The sequence below is a fragment of the Hemicordylus capensis genome, chromosome 5 (assembly GCF_027244095.1).
Source record: "Hemicordylus capensis ecotype Gifberg chromosome 5, rHemCap1.1.pri, whole genome shotgun sequence".
Lineage (NCBI taxonomy): Eukaryota > Metazoa > Chordata > Lepidosauria > Squamata > Cordylidae > Hemicordylus > Hemicordylus capensis.
The window spans coordinates 111771626-111790023 of NC_069661.1; positions in this window are offsets into that span (position 1 = coordinate 111771626).

The following is an 18398-nucleotide window of genomic DNA, read 5'->3' on the forward strand; positions in this document are numbered from 1 at the left end:
GCCTGGTGAGATCTCCCGAGCATTCTAGGATTTTCCGAAAAGCAACCTTGAATTCTTCTGGTGATAGGTTGTCCAGTTCAGGGAGCAATCCTTCCCAAAGGCTGTGAGTATATTTTGCGGTACATGCTGCGTAATTAGCCACCTTGATTGAGAGGCACGCAGTCGAATAGATTTTGCGGCCTAAGAGGTCCAATTTCCTTCCTTCCCTTTCAGGAGGAACGACGTGACGCTTTCCAGATTTAGACACAGAGGCACAGTCAATTACAAGGGAGTTGGGTGCCGGATGCTTCAAAAGGTACGTGTTATCCTTCTCCATTATCCGATATAGGCTTTCCAGTCTCTTAGAGGTGGGGGTGGAAGTATGCAGCACTTCCCAAGCACATTTGGCCGCCCTTGTGATTACAGGGAGCATCGGTAGGGCCACCGGGGCCGTCGATTGAGATTTTAACATAAAGTTGTAGACGGGGTCGTTTATAGTGGTCAGTGCAGAGCGAAGATCTAGACCTAAGGCGTCTGCCATGGCACGAACGTGATGGTGGTATGCTTTCATTTCTTCATTGGGCGACACGTACACCATTGGTGCCACATCCGGGGGGGTTCAATGATGGTCTCCTCCCGCTCGGGGTCCGACTCAAAGTCTGATGAGCCGTAGTGTTCGGAAGGCAAGGCTGCCGGGGAAGTCAGCGCTATTCCATGGGATCGCTCTGAAGGTGTAGGAGGTGACGGCAGGGATGTCGTCTGAGTTGCCATGGCACGGGTTAAATGCAGCCGTGTCTGCACACAGGAGTCAGAAGTAACAACCGTGGACGTCTGTGTTGATGAGTGTCTGGTCGCTATCGAAGGAGTGTTAGTGGACGCAGATATGGTGCGTAAAAACAATGTTGCAGGTAGAGATGACCGTGGTTCCCAAGTTCCAGTTGGCAAGGAAGCTTGGGAACTGGTTGAGACTGCTGGACACAAACCAGGTACATGCGGTGGAGGCGTATGGATGAATCCACAGGTGTGCCAGGGTAGAGGGCTTTGCAACTGGGCCACAGAGAGTGAAGAACCCAGGTGTGCAGGAGGAGCTGAAGTTGGCCGAGGCTCCTCTTCAGATGCTGGGAAGCCTCTAAACGTGGCCTGTGAAGGCGTGCTCGCTGTGGAGTCCAAAAGCAACAAGAGCGACTGGGTTGTAGATGGATGCAGGCCTATTTAGGCATCTTGAGGATCCCCTTCAATATCGAAGGTTGGAGGTGGGGATCGATATCGAGGAGTGACATGACTGGACGTCGTAAGCAGCGGTGTGTGTAGTGATAGAGCAGAGCTGGGTCCCGGAGCCGTCGGTGTCGAATGCGGGGACTAGGGAACCGGTGTCGGAGCAGGCGAGAGGGATCTTGCTCTCGGTGCCGAAACACTCGGCGTCGACGGTCTCGGCGTCGAAGGGTGGGCTGGTGTCGAAGATGGTCGGTGTCGAGCAGACGGGGGTGATGGTGTTGTGTCTCTCATCAGATCGATCATTCTGCGATGTTTCGTTGTCGATGCCGTCGCGGCATCATTGGCATCGGGATCACTGCCGGAGGTCGAGGGAACCCGGCGTCTATGGCTGCTCGATGTCGAGACTGTTTTCAGTGTCAAGGGTCCGGAGTCCTTCGAAGTCGAGGATTTGGACTTCGAATGCGGTGATCCCGGACACGTTGACGTCGAAGTTTTCAACTTCGTACGTGGTGTAGAAGTGAATCGAGCCCTCGATGTCGAGGGGTGAGGTGTGCCCGGCGTCGAGGGACTTAACACCTCATCATAAATTGCCGCTCTGAGGCGAAGCATTCGATTCTTTCGCATCTGCTTCGAAAATGACAGACAAATCTTGCATGTAGAAACATTATGCTCTTCGCCTAGGCACAGTAGGCATAACTCATGGAGGTCTTTGGAAGGGAGCTTAGCATCGTAACCCTTACACCTCTTAAACGACTTTTTGTCGTCCGCCATAGCACGACGACAGGGAAGTCAAGTCCAGTACGCGTCAAGCCAGTCGTTGGTCGATAGCCGTTCCGAGTCAAAAACGTTTGGGATGGTCCGTTGTCAGAAAAAGAGTCATTCACAAAGTTATCAGTCCGATAGAGAAGAAAGTTGTTAAATTGTCTTTGAAGAGAAAAACTGAGGAACTCTCCGACGAAGAGGCGGCAGACCGAGGTCCACACGCTAAGGCGGTCGGAAAAGAACTGAGGAACATGGCACCCAGCCCCGCTCTTAAATAGCACGCGCTGCGTGTGGGCGGGGCTTGGACGCCTCGACAAGCTGAGGCATGGCTACCGCAGAGATTCCTGTGCAGGCGCAGAACCCCATTCTTATGGCTGTCGACGGATCTCGATCCAGATCCACCACTTTCTCTGGGCCAACCTGGTGCCCCCCAAGTGTAGTTATGGGGCTGCTGAAATCCCCATTATTCCCTATGGGGAAAAGCTTAAAGATGCACTTCAGAAATTCTTTAAAAATCACCCCCTTCACCAATTTATTTGAAATCTGGGTGGTAGCAGGCACCCATTAAGGCACTACCAGCTGACCCACTCTTCTGCCCCCAAAACCCCTCTTCTGCCCTGAATCTGTCCCAAAGACATGCCAAATTCAAAAATATCATCCCTTTGCCCAATTCCTTTGAAATCTGGGTGGTAGCTTCCTTGCACCCATTTGGCACTACCACCCACCACAACCTGCTCTGGGCCACCCTGGTGCCCCCCCTGGGAGTTATAACTAAGACTGCTGAAATCCCCATTATTCCCTATGGGGAAAAGCTTAAAGATGCGTAAACTTCAAAAATAATTTTAAAATCACCCCTTCATCCAATTCCTTTGAACTACCACCCAACCCACTTTGCCCGCAAAATGGAGGTCTGAATCTCCAAATTTTTCTGTTCTGAATCTGGGGTGATTTGTTTTGTACCTGAATCTGGGTAACTGAGGATGAGTTGATTTGTTTTGTCTACAAATCACTTGAATTGGCTAGATCCGGATACAAATCATTTTGTACCTGAATCACTTCACACATCCCTAGGAGTTTTTTGGATGGGCAAATGAACAAATCTTGGCATAATGGCCCTGGCATTATGGACAAATACATGGTATAGTACACCAACACTGTGAGCTGACATGCCAGTATGAATGTAGGATATCTGTATTTAGAAGTGCTTTTCTCACACATTTTTAGCCAAATTCATTGCAAGTAAAATATAGCACATTATTGCACTCACAGTGTGCTAAATACTAGCTTTGAGTTCTTTGAGGGGTCTCTTTATAGCACTTGCTATTCTGAGTTTTATTGAAACATCTGCTTGAAAATGATTTTTTTTGGTGGGGGGGGACCACTCTCATTGCTTGTGCAGAATTTGTTCTCCCTAACCTGTGTGTGTTCTGGAATGATTTCTGCTGAGCATTTACTATTTTTCGTTTAGATAACATTTCAGAAAGTGTGCAGAGGATAAGAAGAAAGATAGATCATGGCCATAGCTCCCACATGATTTTTTTTTTTTTTTAAGTCTCATATTCCCTCTCATTTGTAAAAATGATGAGCATTCTTTATAATGTTTTCAAAATAAAAAGCTCTTGCTAAGATATTGTAGAGTCACTAAAGGCCAAAGTACACATTATGTGATGTTCCATGTAACTTTCCTGCAGATGTTATTTAAAGCACTTGAATAAGGGGCAGCCCTTCCATAAACCAAGGTGAGACAGTCACCTCAGACATAGGAGCAAGGAGGGCACAGGGGGTGGCATTCACCATGTAGAAAGTAAGGTCCATTTGTTCTACATACCAAAAAAAGAAGCAAGTAGGGGTGTGCAAGCCAGCCATTTGGCCGGCTCGGCTGAAATGGCCCGGTCTGGTTCGGCCATGAAACTGGGCCGAGCCGGTTCACAAGCTGGCTTGGGTAGGTATACTGGTAAAGCAGAATCCTTGAGGATTCCCCTTTATAAGTAAAGGGCATCCCTAATCCTATTGGTAGAGGCAGTGCAGGTCGGGGTGTAAAGAAAGTGGCCTCCATACTTTTAGAGGCAGCTGCGGAGAAGCAGGGGAGATGGAGATGGTGGGGGCAGAGGCTCCTCCAAGTCCCCCATTGGCCTCCCAAATGACAGCCCAGTTCAGGCTTCTGCACACACGTGGATATTGAGGCCCTCCTGAGTGAAGGTTACTGTCCTCCAGTCACAGTATTTTATGTGTCCTTTCTCTCACATACACTAGTGCATGCTAGTGCAGTTGCTCACCTCCAGCTGACTGAAATTTCTACTAGAAATCCCCATTCTTGAACACCAGCCTTCCTAATCCCACACATTCTAATGCCTGATAAGAAAGACTTTGAATATCCCCAAAGTACTGTGTTCTTAGAGTGCTTCTTTTAACTCATTCCCCAGCCTAAAGGGGGAAACGTAAGTGTTCAGCTGAAAGTGCCCTAACACCTTCCAACACAAAATTTGCAACCTACATCAACCAGCAGCCTAATTTCCGCTCTGTCCTAAAGGACTGGTGGTATGGGGGAAATGTAGGCCAGCTAGGGAAATGTTCTGGGGAATCCCGTTCTGGAAAACCCTCCCAAACTAAGTTCTGATGTAGCACCATGCCTTATGTAATTGGTACCATTTCTCCTTAATGTGAGGAGAAGTTGCTTTACTGCCTCCCCAAACTCTTTGGGGCCATTCACATGACCTACTGGACTTGGGGAGGAGGCTCCACAAACCTTGCCTCCCCACCCCCACCCCCGACAATAGTTTTTTGGTTGGTGGGTGCGCTAAATGTGCTCTGACATGATCAGCCCTGCTCCATGCAGCATGGAGCAGGGTAGATTGCTCTGAGTCTGAGACTAGTTGTCCCAGCTTCCAGGAATCACAGTGCCCTGCGCGCTATGATCTAGGCGCCCATCTGTGTGTCAGCATGAGCTGCAAGCAGTTTGCACTGACTCACGACCCCCAGCAGCTGGGTTAACCTTAACTTGGGCTAAGAGCTGGGCTTCGGCACAGAAGTTGGCACCGAGGCTCTGCCAGGATCTGTGTGGATCTCAATAGTTCTCACAGGCAGCCCAGTCCAGACTTAGCTGCCTAAACTTGGGCTTGGCTGCTTGTGAGAACAGCCTCCATGTCTTGTTAGAGTCTGGCCAGTAATCTTAGTAGTACAATCATACGATATACTGACACACAAATTTGGAAAGGACTAATTAATTGACTGCACCAAAGACCTTCTTCAATAAGATATTTTTAAAAATCTGTTCTGGGTTTGGAAAAAGAGGAGAGGAGTAATTAATCCATCTTCTCTGGGGTCAGAAAAGGAGTTACAGCCTGACACCCACAGCTGTCCTTTCTTTCCTCACACAGGAAGAAGGGTTGGTAGGTTTAATAGGCTTTTTTCTTCTCTCCTTTCATTATTTTCAATGAGACCTGCTGCTCTTGACCCTCTCAAGACCTGGAGCGGGGGGGGGGGGGCGGCATTCCAACAACCCACCACTACAAGGACAACATTTCAAAGAGTATTACCCTTCCCTTTCTTTAAACCTCAGACTCCACTAGCTCCTTAACTTCTGACCTTATAAAGCACTAGAATATCAGTGGGATATCACATTAGTGGAACAACTCCCTTAGGGGATCATTGCTAGATTTTCAAATAGAAATAGAAAAAAACTTTTGAAAACAGGATTATTTTGATTTTGTTTTTAAAAGTATTAGCACAACAATGTGCACCTATCCTCACTAAAAAGTAAAATGCTGGAAACAAATCAGCAGTAATATCCAGTATTCAGACACATACATATAAATCTTAAAGACCTGCACTGAAGTTTGGAAAACTACCTATTTGTATCCAGTCTCTTCAAAGAAAGATGTTCATATGCTTGTGAAGAACCTAACCTGCTCCCCAATTACATAGCATCGGAGAACTTCACAAGTCAAAGACCATCAGCAGGGGCGTAGCAAGTTTGGAGTGGACCCTGGGACAAAAGAATGAAGATGGGCACCTGCCCTCCCGCCTTCTTCTTGGAAGAGGCAGGAGGGGGACAGCAAAAAGCAAGCTGTTGCCCAGCCAATGGCCCCCATTCCCTTAGGGGTACAGGGTCATTTGCCCCTGCCCCTTGAATTATTGGCATCAAATTGTTATTTCCCTGTGTTCCACAGTTACCAGGCATGCTCAGACAGAAGTGTTGTTTCTGGGTTTGCACCTCCTCCCTGGAGTATTTGCAGACATACAGTCTTCATACTCCTGCACGTCCGTAAATACCCCCAAAAAGATTATTGGCATTTATTTATTTATTATTTGTTTAAAATATTTATACCCCACCCCTCCAGTACACTACTTCCCGGGGCGGTTCACAACATTAATAAAAGAGATACAATATAAAATAAGACTAATACAGTTAAACAAGTGGAGTTAAAATATCAGGCTAGTACCACATTTAAAATTACAATTTATTTTTTTAAAAAAGTTTCAAATTAAAAGTTATATAAAAAGTTAAAAACTGAGATCTATATGAACATCAAATCGTTATGATACCACACAGGAGCACAATGGGGGCCTGGGAAAGGAGGAGTGATGTCTAGTCAATGGGAGGATGGATAACAGTGGGCAGAGGAAGAGGAAAGCAGAGAGATGAAACCCTCACTCTGTTCATACAAAAGCTCCTTGTGTGGGTGGAATAGGGCAGGAAGCAGAAAAGAAGCAGTCCCTGTGCATAGCCCATAGTATATTATATATTATGTTATATTAATTCGATTTCTATACCGCCTTTCCAAAAATGGCTCAGGGAAGCTATTACACAGAGAAATAATATATAAATAAGATGGATCCCTGTCCCCAAAGGGCTCACAATCTAAAAGAAACATAAGATAGACACCAGCAACAGTCACTGGAGGTACTGTGCTGGGGGTGAATAGGGCCAGTTACTCTCCCACTGCTAAATAAAGAGAATTACCACATTAAAAGGTGCCTCTTTGCCAAGTTAGCAGGGGTTACTCCGATTGGCAGTCATAACTCTTCTTCACAAAATAAGCCTCTCCATTGCAAGTTTTGGGTGGTATAGAAATATGTCAAATAAATAAATAAATAAATCTGGAAAACTTCTTAGTATAGGGCAGCTTCCTGTGTTCCTATACATTTAGAAAAAGCACAGTTCAGAAGGCAGGTTGGAGTGGCCTTAAGTTTGAATCTTCCTTCATATTTCAAAAGCTGCTGCATATACGTAGAAAAACAAACCTCTCAGGGAGAAGAATTCTGGCTTAGGCTTCCTCCTGATGTGCTGAGTTTCCATACATCTGCTCCAACCCAAAAGCTCAGGGGAGAGAGATTGATGGGACTTGGATTAAATTGCTTAAACTGCACTGAATCTGCAAGGAGAAGGCAAGTAATTTAGTTTCTCGACCAAGAGAAGGGGCCATAGCTCAAAAGCAGAGCACATGTTTGCATCTAGAAAAGCCAGGTTCAACCCTGGCATCTTCCTGTAGAAGGACTGGGAACGAGCTTGGCTTAAAAGCCACTGGGGCTTGGAGTAGGCAAAAGAGCAATGGTGTGGCTCAGGCTATAATCTCGTGTACCCGTCAAAGGCATAGCAAGCACCATGGCACTTGTGTTCTCCCCCCACCCCAATCACCCCCACCATTTATACATGGAGACCAGCACTAGTCCCTCTGCACTGCCCCCTGCCTTGCTGCCTCCTTCCTCCTCCTCCTCTCACTGTCCCCACTGCCATAATCCAGTGCCAGTGGTGAGCAGGGGGATGAGATGTTCCCTCTCTCACATCAAGAGAGGGAACATACCATCCCCTCATTCATTGTTCCAAGAGCCTCCCAGGAGGCAATTCCCAGCAGGCTCATGCAGCAATGATTGAGGGGATTTGATGTTTCTTCTCTTGTGCTAACAAGGGAGGAAACATAACATCCCCTGCTCACTGCAACAGCCAGCATGGGGTAATGGCAGTGGCAAAGACAGGGGGAGGAAGGAGGAGGAAGCAGTAGGAGGAGAAAGGAAGTAGGAGCAGGAGTGGGAAGGAAGGAGGAGGAGGAGGAAGGAGGAGGCAGCGGCACGGAGGGCCCATGGAGGCCAAGTGAAAGTGGCAGATGTCAGGGCTCCAGCAGCTCCTGAGGGCACAGCAGCCAGTGTTCACAGGACACTTTGAACACTGGTCGCTCCACCCCTGGTATATGTATATAGGAGAAAAACCCAGTAAAGACTGTGGGATTTATGTCAGAGTATACAAGCACTGCATCGGTCTGTCAATACCGGATAGCTTCATATGTTCCCAAGCAGAAAGGCAAACCTCTACGAATTCTCCTTCAAGTCAACCTGCTTGCATCTGGTAACCTGCTAGGACAAGATGCTGAATGCGCAGAAACAAAGCTAGTCTGCTGCTGTGCTGCCACTTGCAGAACACAGCATAGATACACATCCCACGGGATTTTGCCTTGAGGAAAAAATACAAGCACATAGAAGAGAGCTTGAAAATGAACCTGCTCCTCCCAAATTCTGCTCTGTTTGTTGGCTGCCTCCAGTGAGAAGGTTGCCTAAATGTACAGGAAGCCACCATTTCCCCACATTTCTGTTTCCATAAAATGAAGTACAACCACAAGACATTTCAGAAAAGAAAACTCTTATCTCATCAGCCACACTGAAAGTCCCAATTTTTAAATATTTTACTTGTTTTCTGTTTCAGTGCTCTGTTTACAAGAAGTAGGTTACTGAAGACACCTGAAGGGAATAACATCAGTAATGAAGTCTTTTTTTTCTTCCTGTTCATTCCCTATTAGACAAAATAAAAATTTTCCCTAGTTCTCAAAGCTCATAACTTTCCCATTTCTATCACATTTTCCATTCAACTTCAGAAGGCAATGCCCAGGTACCAATACAAAAAACAGTCACAACATATCTGGTTCAGTCTGTTTCATGGACAAATCCCAGTGAAAACAGTGAAAATTCAATATCCATCTTAGTTTTACAGACTTCTTATACCAAGTTGCCATTAACTTTTCATAGAACAAGACTAGCCTTCATAGGATAAGACTTCTGTGAGTACAACTGCAGGAAAACTGGTAGAACTTGCTCCAAACAATCTTAACAGAGCATTTATAAACAGATGGTTGCAAAGGCCAATTGTGAAACTTCAGATGACTCCCTTCTGCAGCAGTATTCCAGTTCAGGAGATGATTTTAAAATATCCAGTTGGTCAAATGAATAGAGGAGTAACAAGGAGAGGCTTTCTACAGATTCACCTGGATGAAATCTACAAAAGTAAGAGCAGGAAGAAAGCATTTTATTGAAAATAAAAATGTTAATATTATGATGACCTTATACAAATCTATGGTGTGGCCACATTTGTAGTCCTGCTTATAGTTCTGGTCATTGTATCTTAAGCAGGACATTGTAGAACTGGAAAAGGTGCAGAAGAGGACAACCAAGATTATCAGGGGCCTGAAGCACATTCATTAGGAGGCAAGGCTACAGCATCTGGGGCATTTTAGATTGAAAAAGAGAAAACCTTGGAGATACATGATCAAGGTGTGTAAAATTATGCATGGAGTAGAGAGAGTGGACAAAGAGAAATTTTTCTCCCTCTCTCACAACACTAGAACCAGAGGTCATCCCATGAAATTGATTGCCAGGAAATTTAGGACCACAAAAGGAAGGACTTTTTCACACAGTAATTAATTAATCTATGGAATTCTCTGCCACTGGGTGTGGTGATGGCCACTAGCTTGGGTGGCCCTAAAATGGGCATGGACAAATTCATGAAGTATAGGTCTATCAATGGCTACTAGTCTGATGGCTATATGCCACCTCCAGCCTCAGAACAAAATGCCTATAACTACCAGTTGCAGCAAGAGAGAGGGCATGCCCTCCCCTCTTGCCTGTGGACTTCTCAGAGGCATCTGATGGGCCATGGTTACCGGTCCCCTTCTGGGCTTGATTCAAGGTGCTGGTCTTGGCCTTTAAAGCTCTACATGGCTTGGGGCCGGGGTACCTGTTGGACCGCATTCACCCATATGAACCTGCCAAGGCCCTCCACTCATCATCTCAGACTCTGCTCATGGCCCCACCACTAACAGATATCCGGTTGGCAGAGCTTAGAGACAGGGCCTTTTCGGTTGTGGCCCCTCAGCTTTGGAATGCCCTCCCAGGAGAGCTTCGCCATGCTCCCTCCCTCAGTGTTTTTAAAAAGCAACTAAAAACACATCTTATTAAATAGGCTTTTTAATGCTCCATCTTTGGTTACATCTGGTAGGTTCTTAATTTTTTAGTTTTTATAATCCTCAATTTTAGCTTTTAAAATAACTTTTAATTTGAAACTTAATTCTGATTGTGGTTTTAGCCTGACTTCTGACTTGTTTACTTGATTTGGTTAATTTTATTACTTTTATTTTATATTGTATCTATTTTATTCTTGTAAACTGCCCCGAGCAGTAGTGCACTGGAGGGGTGGGGTATAAATATTTTAAATAAATATGGAAAACACATGCCCCAGGGTGGCAGTTAAAGGCCAGTTCAAACATCTTCCTGAAATCATTTCAGAAATTAAATGAGGAAAAGGTATAACATTTGAAAGGGCCTATTCACACAGTTTCTCTTGCTCATGAGCAACCCAGATTATACTTTCAGTATGGAAAGAAGTGTTAGTGAGAAAGCTTCAGTGAATTCTATGATCACAGCAGCTCACAATGACAGAAATTTCTGCTGTTGTCTCTAAGTACAGCCTGATTCACACGAACATTTCCCAAATGATTTCAGTCTGTGACTTCCCACATGTAAAGAATCATGAACCAGCTGTAGGCCCATGTCAGCACATAAAGAGGGGGAGGGCAAATGCACATCATTTTAAAGTTTTGTGTTGTGATTGTTATTGACCTTAAGCATAATAAGGTGAGTGGCATAGTAAGTTTCTTCTGCACACTTACCTGGGAGTAAGCCTCACTGAACACAATGGAACTTGCATCTGAATAAACATACATGGGATAGACCTGTCCTCCATGAATTTGCCTAAGACCCTTTTAAAGCCATCCAAGCTGGAGGCCATTACCACACCCCATGGTAAATAATTCCATAGATTAATTATGTGTTGTGTGAAAAAGTAATTCCTCTTGTTGGTCCTATATTTCCCGACCTTCAGTTTCATGGGATGACACCTGGTTCTAGTGTTGTGAGAAAGGGAGAAAAGTTTCTCTATGTCCACTCTCTCCACTCCATGCATAGTTTTATACACCTCGGCCGTGTCTCCCCTTGCCTCTTTTCCAAAGTAAAGAGCCCCAGATGCTGTAGCCTAGCCTCATAATGAAGATGCTCCAGGCCTCTGATCACCTTGGTTGCCATCTTCTGCACCTTTTCCTAATAGGACCATCACGACTAACTTATTCCACAAGTCTCAGTGGGAGTTTCCATTACAGGAGCCACTTTGTTTAGAGCGGGATTCAATATACTGAAGTACTGCCAAGCATTGAGGCTTCAAGAGTATGGTCTGAAGAGCTAAAGTGTCAGATATTTTGAAAAGGCAAAAACCTTGTGAAGTGCAGAGCAATGGCTATATAGCCCTCGCAGGTTTTCAGAACATTGATAAAAGAGAGGTGTTGCCCATTCTTTAGTATCCAGCAGCTGACTTCCACAGCTTGCTTGCTGTACCTTGCTAGCAGAGCTTAACTATGGAGGATGGAGGAGCTAATGTAGAGGGAGGGAGGATCTCTGTGTGTGAACAAGTTAAGGTTTAAAGTAGAGAAGCCAAGCCCAGAACAGTAAGCATCAAAGTTCTTTTGCTACCCTTATAATATTCATGAGTTGTGTGTTTTCAATACAGCTGTGTGTTTTCAATACATTTTCAATACTTTTACAGTCTTTTTCTTCTTTTGAAATAGAGAGCCCATGCATGTTTACTCAGAAGTGAGTTCCACTGAATTCAGTGGGACTTACTCCCAGCAAAGTGTGCATAGGCTATCAACTAATTAAACAAACAGCTGCACTGGCTTCAGTAGCACTGACCAAATTGTGTTATCTGCAGATTGGAGGGAAGCAAGGTAGGCCCCAACACACATATACATACAGTGACAGACCCACACACACTGTAAGAGAAAAGGAAAGGAAAAAAAATCTCAGGATGAGTAAAGTGTCACTGATGTTCCAATAATAAATGAGAAAGTTCCAGCTTTCTACAAAAGACCTTACTTTGTTGCATCCTTCCCCTCTTTCTCTGAGGTGAACAGCAAGGGTTAGCTTTAATTCGATTCCATATAGTTTTATGTAGGTCAGTTACTAGTTCTTAGATGTATTTCCTTTTTTAAAAATTCGGCTGTAACTAAGATTTTAACAAACACAAGTTAACTTCATTGAATGTGATAGCAGGGGCATAGGAAGGTTGGTGGCAGCCCTGGAGCAAGCTTTGCAGGTGGGCCCTGGCCGCTGCCACCGTCCCCAAAGGGCTCACAATCTAAAAAGAAACATAAGGGAGACACCAGCAAAAGCCTGACTGGAGGGATGTTGTGCTGGGGTTGGATAGGGCTAGTTGCTATCCCCCTGCTAAATATAAGAGAATCACCACTTTAAAAGGTGTGTCTCTGTGAAGCAGAAATTCCCCGGGTTCTGAGACAGAGATTGACACCAAAGGTGAGAGAAAGTAGATTTACTTATTTGCTGGCAAATGGCCTCAGCAGAATAATTTCCAAAGGCTGAGACCCTGATTACACTGTGGCCTCGCCTTTTATACACATAACAATTTACATATAGTGGGTACAATTCTCATTGGTAAGCATCACTTAATCGTCATCTTAACAATTTCCCTACTAAACTATAATTAAGCATCCCCCCCTTTCCCTCTACATCTTTCTACAACTATTTCACTCCCTATAGTTGTGGCCTTCAGCGAGTGCTGACCAGCAGTTTGTTATCTACAGATAGCAAGGGGGCCTCCTGTCTACATACCAACAAGTGGACAGGAGTTTATCATTCTGCCAGCAAGTTGTAATTAGAGCAGCTTGGGTTATGCAGACTTTCTTTAACCATTTCTTGACCATAAAACTGAGTCTGCTTCATCCCCCCCTTTGCCGCCCGAAGCGGCACCTACTGGCTCATTGTCCTTAGTGGACAATGCGTGGTACAAAGGCAGGAGGTGAACAGCTGTCTTTTGTTCCACCATTGACTCAAGGGCCCGTTGCCCCGAGGAGAGGAGCAGGGGCAGTATACAGGGTATCAGTGTGCAGCCCAGCAGCAATATCAGAATTCCCCCCACCATTGTTTTCAAACCTCCCATGGACTCAAACCAACCCCCAAACCAATCAGAGGTGTCTAGACCCTGCCAGATCTGGGCAGGAACATGTGCTAGTTTGCGCATGCGATCCGTGATCTCCTCTATGGCTTTCCCTTGGTCATTTATCTGGATACAACAATTGGAGAGATTAAATTTGCCGCATACCCCGCCCTCCATTGCTAGCAGATAGTCAAGTGCCAGGCGGTTCTGGTACACTGCCGTGCAGAGCTGGGTATTAGTTTTGGCTAGGAGGCTGAGAGCCAGGGAAGTCTCATTTGTGATAATCTCTAACACTGCTTGTAGCCTGATAATGCGGTTGAGCATGTATATAGGAATCCTGTACCCATACGTTCCATCCTGGGCCCAAGTGGCAGGCCCATAATACTGTATTATTCACTCTGGGGGCCACTCATTGTCCTTCCAATTTCCTATCCTCAGAGGTGACCCAAGACCCCGCTTGGTCCGCCCTCGGCTCTCATAGACTGGGACCCCTAAACGTTTGCCTGCCCTGATGGGAAGGAGGAAAAAGCTGGGTTTGATTGTGCCCAGCACGCAGGTCCCCACCCAAGTTGGAGGCAAACTGACATAGGCAGCTGTCCCACAAATCCAATATAGGTGGTCCGGAGCCTTCCAAGAGCCGGAGGTCCCGCAGGGGTCCTCCCAGAGATCATAAAGGCTCTTCTGGGTAGATTGATTATAAGGGTTGGGGGGAATCTTAGAGCCTGCATGATTGAAGTCCACCCACTTCCTAGTGGTGTTGCAGACCATCCCTGCCTCACAGGTCAGGGCCCCCGTGGAGACGTTATATTTCTGCCCAGCCGGGCGGATAAAACATCTGGACCCTATGATGGAGTTTTGGAGGACCCACCGGGTGGGGTGCTGATGATCTGTCCAGGTTAGATTGGAGCTACTGCTTATGTTGACATAATCCACCTCCCGCGCCTCCCAAGGCCACTGTTCACCCATCTTGGTGCCTGCACAGACGTAGCAGTTGGTCACACTCAAGCTTAGGGCCACTCGCTCTGCTAAGTCCACAAACAGGTTCTTGGTAACAGCTGGCACCTCCATGCCCATGCCCATTTCCTTCCAGAACGTAGTGTGGACAAGGTGCTCAGTGGGCTTCTCCCAGTCCCCTTTCATCAGGAACCGGACTCGGCCGGTTGGATCCCTGGCCCCCGAGACATGGACTCCCATTCTAACCTCAGCCTCATAATTCCCTTCTCCCACTGGCACCCAGGAATTCTTGGCCTGATTAGGGGTGATTCTGAGGCAAAGGGGGGTGCAGCAGTGGTGTCTGCAGTCCGGGTTCGTCTGGCCGTGGGTAATCTTGCCTCCCAAGGCGTTCACCCACCCCTGGCGATCTGTGTCCCACCTTCCAGACCGAATGGGGGACCTATTCAGAGTAGTCCTGAGGAAGACTACATAGAACCTAGCTGTGCGGTAGGTCCTCTCCCATTCTACCCCCCCCACAATATACCCCAGTGGGGTCCTGGTCCATGGCATGACAGGTGTCGAAGCAAAGGGTCAAGGGCTTGTCCTGGCCATGGGAGGGCACGGTGATATACCTCAGGAGTCGGTTATAGGCGGTAGCTCCCAGACCCGAATTCGGCCCGTACAACTGGAGCTGCCACCCGGCCCGCCTGCCTGGGGTGTGGCAGACTATGGAGCCGGCCTCTGTACACACCTGGTAAATGGTGTTGGCATGGCGGCAGGTCGAGCTGGTGCCATTGCAGCTGTATGAGCTATGATAGACCAGCATCTGAGTGGTCTTCCAGCCATCAGTAGTAATCAGCAAGCAGGGTTTCACCCCCCCTTCCAGCCCTGACCCCTGCTTCGGGAGGGACGGACCGGAGGCGAAGCAGAGGGCCAGGAAAAGGAAATTGAGTTGGGGGAAGGTCCCGTAGCAGTGAAACAAAAACATAATTGTAGGTGGGTGCACTGGCCACCCAGCCGAACCTAACAGACACTAAGGCTGCTGGGGAGTCTGGGGGAGCGGGATGTAGGTTTACAGTAACTGTAGATAGACCAGGGGAGCCAGTCGTAGGATCCAGTGGTGCTGGCTTCTTCCTCCGTGCATAGATCAATCTGCTTCCGGTGGGATTGAAGCAGGGAGCCAACGCTCAGAATCTTGACCTGTGTCCACCACCAGTCCCGGTCGGCGGGGAGCAAAGGTATTGCCTACTGCCTCGGTTCCTTCTGGTTGGCCTGGGGTTGAGGGCACCTGCAGCGGAGTCGGAGTGGGCTTTTAGGATCTAATTCAATGGTCCACTTGTGTGGTGCCAGTTTTAGGCAGGACCAGTGGACCCAGGCAGCAATCCCCTCTACCTTGACAGCTGTCGGGTGGCCAATAGTACTGTATAAGGTCCCTTCCAGAGGGGCTGCCTGTCCCATTCCTTTACCCACACTTGGTCCCCTGGCTGGAATGGTTGCACTGTGGGCATCAAGGAGACTGGGATTCGTTCCTGGATCCACCGGTTTAGGTCCCTTAATTGGCTCCCCAGCTTTTGGATCTGGCCTGCCACTATAGTGTTCCCCAGTTGGGTCAGATCAGGGGTCACTAGGGAAACAATGGGTAGCGGCCTCCCATACAGGGCCTCAAATGGGGAGATGCCTGTAGATTTAACTGGAGTGGCCCTGATGCAGAAAAGGACTATGGGGAGCAATTTTGGCCAGGTCAAGTGGGTTTCCTGGCATAATTTGACCAACTGGGTCTTGATCGTCCTGTTCATGCGTTCCACTCTCACTGAGGATTGGGGCCTATAGCCCGTATGGAGTTTCCAGGTAATTTGGAGGGCCTGGGCTACCTGCTGGATGATCCTGGCCACAAACGAGGGGCCATTGTCGGACCCAATTGTGAGGGGGAGGCCAGATCTTGGTATGACCTCTTCTAGCAGGACCTTAGTGACCTCTCTCTCCTTTTCTGTGCATGTAGGGAACGCCTCAACCCACCCCGTGTAGGTGCAAACAAGAACAAGGACATGGCGAACGGTCCCCGCCCAGGGGAGATCAGTAAAGTCAATTTGGATATTCTCAAATGGGGCAGCCCCTACTGCCTGGACCCCGGGGGGCACAACGGGCCCCTGTCTTTGGGCTGGAGGGATCTGCTTTGGGTAGATCCTCAGCCGCTCTTCTGGCTGCCTGGTCAGCCCTCCGGTTGCCTCGTGCAATCCTGCCATCCCCCCTTTGGTGGCCTCGGCAGTGCATGACAGCCACTCACCGGGGACACCAAACAACCTCGAGGAGGCGGAGGATCTCCTCACCGTGTTTTATCTTCTGGCCCCCTGCATTGATGAGGCCCCTCTCCTTGTATAGGCCTCCGTGGGCCTGTAGAGTCAAGAATGCGTATCTGCTGTCTGTATAGATGTTGGCTGTCAGCCCATCCGCCAGCTCGAGGGCCCTTGTCAGTGCAATTAGCTCGGCCTTCTGTGCGGAGGTTCCCTCAGAGAGGGGTGCAGCCTCAACCGTTTTAGCAATGGTGACAACTGCATAGCCTGCCCTACGCTGCCCCTGGGGAGACAGAAAACTGCTGCCATCTGTGTAGTACTCTACATCTGGATTCTGCCAGGGCTGGTCCTTCAGGTCTGGCCGGGAGGAGTAGACCTGGTCCATGGTCTCCACACAGTCATGGTGCCTTGTGTCTCCCCTAGTGGGGAGTAGGGTGGCTGGATTAAGGGTGGTAACAGTGCATAAGGTGATACACGGATTCTCACAAGTAAGCCCTGGTATCTCAGCATGCGTTGGTTGGTGAACCAGTGATGCCCTCGATATTCCATCAGAGTGACTACTTCATGGGGCACATAAACTGTCATATTCTGACCTAGGGCCAACTTATCAGCTTCTTGGACCAGCAGTGCAGTGGCTGCGATGGCACGCAGACACGGCGGCCACCCCTTGGCTACTGGATCTATTTGCTTGGAGAGGTAGGCTACTGGGCGCTTCCATGACCCCATGTCTTGGGTGAGGACCCCCAGGGCGAGGCCTGACTTCTCATGGACAAAGAGATGGAACGGCTTTTCCATGTCTGGAAGTCCCAGGGCAGTAGCGGATAGAAGAGCAGTCTTGATAGCCCGGAAGGCACTAGCCTGTTCCTTGGCCCACTCAAAAGGCATTTTGACGCCCCCCTTTGTGGACTCATAGAGCGGTCTGGCCAATTCAGCAAAGTTAGGGATCCAGATTCGACAGAACCCAGCCGCTCCCAGAAATTCCCTCCTTTTCCCCACTTTTGGGCCCCTGCCCTCATGGCCACGAAGAGGGCTGCCTGTTACTCGCAACAGCTCCTGAGCCACGGGGGTCGCTTGGTCACAAGGACTAGCCAGGAATCTATGTAGGGGTATTGGTCTGGGTGCCCTCAGTCCCCTGTAACTACATTCCACACCCTCTGGGTTACATCTGGGTCTGTACTACCTCCTGCGGGCAACCCTACATTGAAGGTGGGCCACTTCTGGGTACAAAATATCTTTAGTTGGCCAGGGTCAAGGTTGATCCCATAATCTCCTGCCTTCCTAAAGCCTGACTTGAAGTTCTTCAGCATACAGTCTAGGGGTGTGCTCTTTGTGGGTTTCCCTCCCATGATTCAGACAGCTATTAAGGACAGAGACAATGAAGGGAAGGGTGTAACAGACTGCCAGTAAAGGGGGTCTGGCAGTTCACACACAGGGTGACAGACAAAAAAGCTGATTCAAAGCCCCCTTGAGCGACCCAAATGCACTCGCATGATTTGGAACTGTGCTCATCAGAGGTCATCCGCACTCAACCCGTCAGATTCACACGCACAGCCACACTGCTATCCCTTCCCCACAAGCCTGGGCGGCGGTTTCGACTCCCTCTACGGAGTCTACTCGGGCCCCCGAAGGAGGTGATCAGTCTCCTCTTCTCCTTCTAAGGAAGGAGGCCAAATGTCCCGGTGCAATATCGCAGTGTCTCACCTGGTCCTGCAGTGGAGCACCGTTCCCTGTTCTGGTTTCTCTCAGTTGGTGCGATCACCTTCAAGGCCGCTGAGGATGGGGGAGGGCTCCCTGACCCGCCCGCCGATTTGAACAAGGTTCAAGTGGAACCCTGGCACGCCTAGCTCTCCTCAATGGGCGGTGCCTGATGCCCCCCCCCACACATGCACTCAGGGCAAGTGGGCAAGAGGCCCCAATCCCGGATGAGCCCCCAGGAAATGAAGCAGAAATTC